Below are 9866 nucleotides of genomic sequence, written 5' to 3'. Positions count from 1 at the left end.
ACAACTGAGCAGGCATGCAGGAAACACGACAATGCCTCTTGAGACAGCTGCATATTGGTGACATTGCAGTTTATATCAGACACCGTGCTTAGCCATTTTACATGTTACTTTGATTTCTTACAGCAACCTTGTGAGTTTAAGACCATTATTCAGGGTGGATAAATAAATGAATATACCCAGGACCAGGACTACGGGGTTGCACAGAGTCGGACACGACTGAAGCGACTTAGCAGCAGCAGCAGCAGGACATAAAACCAGGGTTTCTCAACTTCACTGTCTGGGCTCTTTCCGTTATCCACGCTGCCTTTCTAAGGATCAGAAGGTGAGCAGGAGCAGAGAACCTGTGAGCAAGCAAATGCTCCTGCTGAAACCTGGCTGGGCTCCATTGCCTCCACTCTCAGGCCAGCAGCCTTTGAAGGGGAGCAAAGCCACTTATCTTTAGAAATTTATTATCTGTAGATTCAATTGCCCCTCTCCCTGTAGCACTACTCCCACCAATTTTAATTATTTTTTTAAATTTTAATTTAAAAAAGCTTTTTTTTTTTTTTTTTTTTTTTTTGCCACCGGTACAGTATGTGAGATCTTAGTTCCCCAGCCAGGGATCCAACCATCACCCCCTGCATTGCAAGTGTGGAGTCTTAACCACTGGACTGCCAGGGACCTACCAGTTTTAGTTTTGATTTCAGCTTTTTTTTTTCCCACCCCAGTGGAGTGTATTGCCAAAAATCACATCCCCTAGGAAGCTTCACTCCTCTGCCTCTAACATGCCAGAGAGTCTGGATGTCTCCCTCCTATGAAGCACTTTTCAAAATGTTTGAGGAAGCATAGCTCTCCTCTTCACTCACTTCTTTCCCCAAGCTGGTCCACACTTAGCATCTTTTACAAACAATGCCGCAAACCACTGGGGAGGAGGGAGGGGCTGTACAGCTGAGAAGTTGCTTTCCTGGTTGTTTCTTTGAGTTTCAAATGAAACTATGTTTAATCGGCCTCCTGGTTCTCAAAGATGGAGTGGGTATTGTTTGTGGCTCATTTTCTCCACGCGGTTTTAACAAAGTATGCTTTCAGAGATATCACATAACTGAAAGACAGAATTAAGCCAGAATGGCAGAACGCTGGCAGCAAGTCGCCCTCCCCTTGTGTTTTTCATTGAAAAACATATAGGATTACCTTATTGTTCCAGATATTAGCTTTCTGTACCCAGCGTATACATATTTAAACAGCATAACAAATGGGCTATATTACAAAGCACCTACATGTCACCAAGGCCCAGAAAGCCTGGGGTGTGCCAAGGCCTGGAGACATCCTTCCAAGTTCCCTTCCCCACGCAGAGGCAGATTGTCTCCGTGCTTGGGGTGGGCCAGTCAGCCTGAATTTAATAGCAAACATTCTCTCTTTTTTTTTTTTCAGATCCCATGTGCAAAAAAACAACTTTTATTTGAATGTGACATCTACCTGCAAAGGAGCAAATCCCCAGCACCACCAGTGTATCGTGTCATGCCAAAAGCCAGAGAAGCTCTATGTAGGGTTTTCTACCAAATGCCAGGGCTCAGACTGCAGACGATACCCTTGCTCATTCTGGAGAACGTTATCAAACTCATGGTTTGGGGTTAAGGGTTGGGGTTGGGGTATTGTTAGTGTTTTCATCACTAGAGGAAATGTATGGTCTGACAATCACCATGCCCGCAGATCAAAGGCAGAGTGAGGCGTTATCTGCCGCCGCCTGTGCTGCGACTCCAAGCGCATTTCTGGTGGGCTGACCCTGAGGTGAGCTGCGGTGGGAAAGAGTTCTGCAGCAGGATGGCTCTCTAGGCACGGGCTCATGTAGGGTCGCATTCTAAGAGCAAAATCTTGGTCTCTTCCTTTTAGGTAGTCCCACTCTGCCTAACTTTAAAAGCTCTGAATACTTTGTAACTGGTTTTTGATCAACAGGGCGAGAAACATCAGTTTGTGCAGAGATTGTCCTGGGAGAAGTAGGGTGCTCTGAATCATTATCCTAGTGTGCCACTGGTCTGCTTTTTGACTTGGGGAAAGATCCAAGCTGCAGTCACACTGACCCCTCAACCAGTCTCTTCGTGGAGCATAAAATGAGGTGAAAGTCACTCAGTCATGTCCGACTCTTTGACCCTATGGACTGCAGCCCTCCAGGCTCCTCTGTCCATGGAATTCTCCAGGCAAGCATACTGGAGTGGGTTGCCATGCCCTCCTCCAGGGGATCTTCCCAACCCAGGTATCAAACCCAGATGTCCCGCATTGCATGTGGATTCTTTATCATCTGAGCCCTTTACCCCTGCTGGTAAAGAATCTGCCTGCCATGTGGGAGACTTGGGTTTGATCCCTGGGTTGGGAAGATCCCCTGGAGAAGGGAATGGATACGCACTCCACTTATTATGGCCTGCAGAATTCCATGGATTGTATAGTCCATAAGTTGGATAATAGCTGTGTAACACCCGGAGGTTACTAAATACTTCCAAAAATATTTTTACATTGAGCACAGCCCTTGCCAATGCTGGTTTACACATGATGCCCCTGTGGATGATTTTGTTCTGTCTTCCCTGCAGGACAAACTGAAACTTTGTTCCCAAGCCTCAGTTTGTATGCACTTCGTTTCTGCTTGTGAGCATTTCTACTCCCTTAAAGGAATAATCTTTCCCTTCCTCTGTGCTCCCACTGTTGCACATTTCTGTGGTGTTCTCGCCTCCAGGCATTCTTCACATGTCACTGTTTGGTGTGAGCGCCTCAAGGGCCACCTAGTCATTGCGTTCACCAGGTGCCTATTACGACAATCATAGCTGAATAGATGTTGGATGAATGAGTGATTGAATGCAGGAGAAGACGGGTAGACGAAATGGATACAAAATACTCTGCATCCCTGTGGGAAAAAATCATTTCATTTGGGAAAAGGGGTATTTCTGCAGGAGGGGTGTCTCTGTTTTTGATGAAACCTGGGCTAACACACCTCCCTTGCCCACTTAGGTTAAATTGACCTCCTTTGTGCTCTCAGAATACCATGCGCATATTGTTCTTACTTTTCATAAACTATTGCGATTATCTATTTAGGTATATCTTTCTCCTTCTGGATTATATATCTGTTGAAGCAGAGACCACCATGTACTTATTTTTTGAATCTCTGGCCTCTAACACAGTACCTGGCATAAATTAGAACTCTGAAAATAGTAAATATTTGCCGGATGACTGCCTAAGGAAGAGAGCTAGCTTTCCTCTGATCAGAAGGAATTTCCAGCAGACCTACACAGTATTTTAAATGGTTTGCTGTTTCAATGGGTGGTCTCTTTTGGCTTCACCCAAATTGAGTCAGAGATTGTGCTAGCAATTGCCTCACACAAAAGATTATAATTATATCCAATGATTATGAGAATAATTGCTACAATATGCTTGGCACCTATATGTTATCAGGCTATTAGATATTTCACATGTATCATCTCATTATCACAGCAAACCTATTAGGTTGTTATTATATACTTTGGGCTTTTTGGAAATGTACCTGGACAACTGGCCTTGACCGAAGACATTCTTGAGAATATATTAAAACTCGTTTTAGTTACAATTTTTCAAGGGTGTTGAAAAACCCCTTAGTGGTTAACATTGCATCTACCATTTACCAGCACATGAACGTTCAAGGGCAGGACAGCTTTAAAAAAATATATAATCCTCACTTCATCCTTAACGTTAATGTGACTTTATATCCCAACAGCCTTACTCTACTTTTGTCCATAAAAATGTGCAGATTATACTATGACATTGCTTAGGGCCATAGAACTAGTCACCTCACTCACCCTCTTTCTCCCTGTTTCCACTGAGGTTATGGAAGTTAGCAAGATGTAATGGAGGCATCTGTTCCCAGGGCACAGTGAACAATTATGGGATTCACAGTTGATTTTAACCTACTGCATTAGTCCTTAGGAATCGCACAAATATTTTGCATGTATATTTTAAAGGTGTAATTTTCTAGAGTGAGGCTTATATCACATTCTCAAATAAGTTGAGAATCACTGTGTCTAATTCTATGTGAGCCTCCAGTTTGAGGTAGATTACGAAGAGTAGGGCAGAGCTCTCAACCTCAGAGGTCACCGTTGGCCAGCTGAACTCTGAATCATCAGGGCCCTCGGTAAAAACTGTCTAATCGCAAACTCTCTTTAGGCACCTGGGTTGGAGCTTTGCGCCTCTCGAGAGTATATGCTTTTCTCTCTTAAAAGCTGTGGGAGTCTATAAGACCCAACCTTTACTCTTTGCTTGTCCTCCCTGTAGTGTGGCTCTGTTGTCAAAACTTCATATTATGATGTAACCCAGCACAACTTGTCCAAAACAATATTAGATTTATTCCATTTGTTAAAAGGAAGATATCACTAGTATGTGGCCCTTTGGCAAAATCTCAACGCCTAGTTCTAGGCATGGGTTCAATCACCTGTTGCTAAGATACTGCAAAAAATATTATCTGTTTTTAAGTGTTTCTTTTTAATTGAATAAACTGTTGCTTTAAAAAAAAAATCAGTGCAAAGGTTAAATAGGTCTTTGAAATTGTGTGTTTTTTTTTAAGCTGGCAGAGACATTTCTGAACATTTTAAATGGAACAGCTGCCGTCTCAGTGGATTTCCTTGATGCTGTTTTTAAATTACGTATAAAGGAGCACTCACAGCACAACTGGATTATGGAAATAGCAGGGAAAGAGGCTTAGCTGGATGAGTACATACTGAAAATGCTGGCCACGGTCATTGATTCTGTGTCATACATGTGAGGGAAAATGCAGACATGGGTCTACAATCCTGATTAGCAAACCTAATTAGCCAGGTTCAGAGATTTCTGGTTTTCAGAACAGTACTACAGAGCATATATCCCAAGACGGATCTGGCGAAACATGATGTAATCCAAGATCATTAATGTTTGTCTGACAAAACGTTTTAGTACTTACACACAGTTCTCACATCAGTTCACATCCAGCTCTGTGGTCAAGTGACTTTGCTCAAACTCATGAAAACACTTGGGTTTGAAGAGCATCTTTGGGTTTTTTTTTTTTTTTTGGTATTACAAATAAGTGATTGTGAACCACTAAAATTGAGAGAAACTCAGGATACACATGATTCAGAATAAATCCAGAATCAACTTAGACCCTAAAATGGCCTGGCCTGTAAGCGTGGAAGACAGGAGACCAAGTAGGTGGAGAAGCCTGGAAGGAATGGGTTGAATACTCACACAAAGTCCAGACTAGGCAAAGTCAGGAGAGGTCAGCAGGGAGGGCCAGTGGTCCAGGACTGTGGGAAGAAAACACATAAAAAATTAGAAGTGTTGGCACTATCCTAGATGTCTGCTAAATCCAAGCACTTCTCTTTTCCACACTATAGTTGCACTAGACCAGGTTTTCTATAGATGCCTACCAGTCTCTGGACTGGTCTTCCTATTTTATTCCACTCTTTTTACCCAATTGGCCCTTTTCATCTGCCTCCATTGTGACTGTTCTATGATGTAAATCTTATCTTTCAACTTTCCCTATGAAACCTCTCAGAGGTTTTCCATGACTAACAGTGTAAATCCCTGATAATATCTTCATTTTGTCTCTAAGTGCTTTTTCCTCATCTTAAGCAACACAGTCACCTCTGGATCACGTTTACCATTGTCTCTACCTTTAGAAGAGACAGTACTTGTTTCTTAACTTGGGCAATGCCCACCTGTTCTGCAAGATTTGACATTCATTAACTTCAACCCTGAATACTCATTGGAAGGACTGATGTTGAAGCTGAAGGTCCAATACTTTGGCCACCTGATGTGAACAGCTGACTCATTGGAAAAGACCCTGATGCTGGGAAAGATTGAAGGCAGAAGGAGAAAAGGGTGACAGAGAATGAGATGGTTGGATAGTATAACCAACTCAATGAACGTGAGTTTGGGAAAACTCCAGGAGAGAGTGAAGGGCAGGGAAGCCTGCTGTGCTGAAGCCCATGGGGTCTCAAAGAGTCAAACATGGCAACTGAACAACAATAACAACTTCTGTGCCAGGCACCAGGCTGACCTAAGTGCCTCCGCAGGTACCCCATACCTATGTCAGTAGAGCTAACATTTTTCTTAAAAATGTTTTATTTGTTTACTTCCCTCTTTCATGTGGCTATGAGCTTTTAGAATAAAAACTCCATTTCTCTTCTACTGTATTACTTCTCATTGTTTAGCATAGTGTTTGGGATATGGTATATGCTCAGTAAAAAGATAATGAATTTTCAAGAGGAATGTTGAGGCAGGCGAAATGGAATCCACTCATCCAGGTAACATGAAGAAGCAACCCCTGACTTATGAACAAAAAAACTCCCAAGTGACACAAGTAAGGACAAGTAAGTGTAATGTCCTGGAGGTTTTAGAAGTGCTATGGAATAGTAAAGGTGGATCCTGTAAGTTACTCTGTCACCAATAACATGAGCTTTCATTTCTTCTGCCCCTAAGGATATGACAAGGGGCAGAAAAGTTACTTTAACCACATAGAAGAGGTTTTCTTATGGTGAAGTTGGGTGCATAGTGCAGTCACTTTAGGAGAGTCCTTTAGGCAATAGACTCTGTGCATATATGACCCTCGGGGCTTTCCAGGTAGCTAAGTGGTAAAGAATCCACCTGCCAATACAGGAGACACAATAGACACCAGTTCAATCCCTGGGTTGGGAAGATCCCCTAGAGTAAGAAATGGCAACCCACTCCAGTGTTCTTGCCTGAAAAATTCCATGGACAGAGGAGCCTGGTGGGCTACAGTCCATTGGGGTTGCAAAGACTCGGACACGGCTGGGCACGCACATGCGATAAATGACCCTCTACATATAAAGTGTGGAGTAACTAGGGAACTATGTGGTAAATCAGCTCGTCATGGTGCCTAAAATACAATCAATTTTTTTAATAGTTTCTTGCTGTACTTCCCCCTCTGTGGAGTAAGCTGGACTGTCTCACACAGGAGTCACACTGTCATGATGACCTTGGGATTTTAAGCAGAATCCACAGAAGTCAACTCTGATGGAGTGAATTAAGCACCAGTCCAGGAAACAGAAGTCCATCCAAACCCTAGATCTGTGATTTACTGTGCTCCTAGGATATTAATTACCATCTCTGTGCCTTTGGTTGTTCTCTAAAAAGGAGATAATACTGACCTGAAAGAGCTCTCTTAAATTTTGAATGAAAAATATGAGTGAAAGCATCTGCCAAATAACATGTACTCAAATATGTGTGGATGCTTTAGAACTTTTGTTACCAGGATGGTCAATGTAATAGATTTTTAAAATCATCCTATTAATATTATAGATGATTTTTAATGTTATGATAGAGAAATACATTACTTACTTTTTCTTTCCACTTTGATTGGAATATAAATGGGCTTCTCAGGTGACTCAGTGGTAACAAATCCACCTGTCAATGCAGACAACTTGGGTTTGATCCCTGGGTCAGGAAGATCCCCTCAAGTAGGAAATGGCAAACCACTCCAGTATTCTTGCCTAGGGAATCCCATGGACAGAGGAGCCTGGTGGGCTGTTGTTCATAGGGTCACAAAAGAATATGAAAGATCCAGCAACTAAACAACAGCAACAAATTGCCAAATAGAACTGTATAAATACAAGGTATGTTTGTAATGTTTCACTTTTATCTATCATGAAATGATTTTCACAATAGAGATAAAAGAAAAATAAAACATTTTTTCCCCTGTGAACAAGATTCTTAGGATTTTGCACTCTTAACTCATGATAATATGTGACAATGTTAATTATATTTATTATGTTGCACATTACATCTCTGGTACTTGCTCCTTAGAAGGGAAGCTATGACAAACCTAGACAGCATATTAAAAAGCAGAGACATTACTTTGCCAACTAAGGTCCATCTAGTCAAAGCTATTATTTTTCCAGTAGTCATGTATGGATGTGAGAGTTGGACCATAAAGAAAGCTGAGTGCCAAAGAATTGATACTTTTGAACTGTGGTATTGGAGAAGACTCTTGAGAGTCCTTTGGACATCAAGGAGATTAAATCAGTCAATCCTAAAGGAAATCAGTCCTGAATATTTATTGGAAGGACTGATGCTGAAGCTGAAACTCCAATACTTTGGCTACCTGATATGAAGAACTGATTCACTGGAAAAGACCCTGATGCTGGGAAAGATTGAAGGCAGGAAGAGAAGAGGGCAACAGAGGATGAGATGGTTGGATGGCATTATTGACTTGATGGACATGAGTTTGAGCAAGCTCTGGGAGTTGGTGATGTACAGGGAAGCCTGGCATACTGCAGTCTATGGGGTCACAAAGACTCAGACATGACTGAGCAACTCAACTGATTTGAACTGATCTATCTTATAATTGGAAGTTTGAACCTTTCGACTAACTTCATCCAATTCCTTCTCCTCTCAGCCTCCTGCCTCTGGTAACCACAAATCTGATCTTTTCTATGTTTTATCTTTTTTTGTTTGTTTTTGAACTATAATTGACTTTCAACACTATGCTGTTTCTAATGCACAACATAGTGACATATTCCTAAACATTACAAAATGATCATCATAAGTTTAGCTGCCATCTGTCACCATTCAAAGATATTGCATTATTACTGACTGCATTCCCCATGATGTGATTCAAGAAAAGTTTTTTTTTTTTTGTACCTCTTAATCTCCCTCACCTATTTCTCTCCTGCCTACAGTCTCTTCCTTCTGGCAACCACCTGCTTATTCTCTGTGTCTATGATTGTCTGTTTTGCTTTTTCTTTTGCTTTGTTTTTACAGATTCCATATGTAAGTGGATTCATGCTGAATTTGTCTTTGACTTTTTTCAGTTAGCATGATACTCTTAAGTCCATGTTGTTTCAGACTGTTGCAAATGGAAAAACTTCATTATTTTTTATGGAGGAGTAATATTGCATTGTATTTATATACTATTTATTATTTAAATATTAATCCGTTGATGGGCACTTTATTTAGTTCTGTATTTTGGCTATTATCCATAATACTGCAATGAACACAGAAGTACATATATCTTTTCAAATTAGTGTTATCATTTTTTTTTGGATAAATACAGGAGTGGAATTGCAAAATGGTAAAAACACATTAACATGTGGAAGCTAAATAATGTGCTACTAAATAATCATACATCATTGAATAAATTGAGAACTATCTGGAGACAAATGAAAACAAAAACCTGATGATGCAAAATCTGTGGGACTAAAACAAATCTAAAAGAGAAGTTTAGAGCAATATAAGCCTACCACGAGAAACAGGAAAAATATCAAACAACCATCGTTATACTTAAAATAACTAGAATAAGAACAAACAAAACTCTAAGTTAGTAGAAGGAAATAATACAAATCAGAACGGAAACACATGAAATAGAGACTAAAAACAGTAGAAATAAATTGATGGACCTAAAAGTTTGTCCCAGGGATGCAAGGATGATTCAATATCTACAAATCAATCAATGTGATATACCACATTAACAAGCTGAAGAATAAAAATAGTATGAGCATCTCAAAAGATGCCCAAAAAAACCTTTTAGCAAAATTAATTATCCATTTATGATAAAACATCTCAATAAAGTTTGTATAGAGGGAGCAAACCTCAACATAATAATGCCATTTATAACAATCCCTCAGCTAGCATCATATTCAGTGGTGAAAAGCTGAAAGCATTTCTTCTTAGATGAAGAACAAATAAAGAATGCCTACTCTCAAAACTTTTATTGAACGTAGTTTTGAAGTTCTAATCACAGCAATCAGGCAAGAAAAAAGAAATCCAGATTGGAAAGGAAGAAATGAAACTCACTATTTTCAGGTGATATGATACTAAATATAGAGAATCATAAAGACATCACAAGAAACTATTAGAACTCATAAATGATTTCACTAAAGTGT

This window comes from Budorcas taxicolor, chromosome 11 (genome assembly GCF_023091745.1).
Source record: "Budorcas taxicolor isolate Tak-1 chromosome 11, Takin1.1, whole genome shotgun sequence".
Lineage (NCBI taxonomy): Eukaryota > Metazoa > Chordata > Mammalia > Artiodactyla > Bovidae > Budorcas > Budorcas taxicolor.
This window is presented reverse-complemented; position numbering follows the sequence as displayed.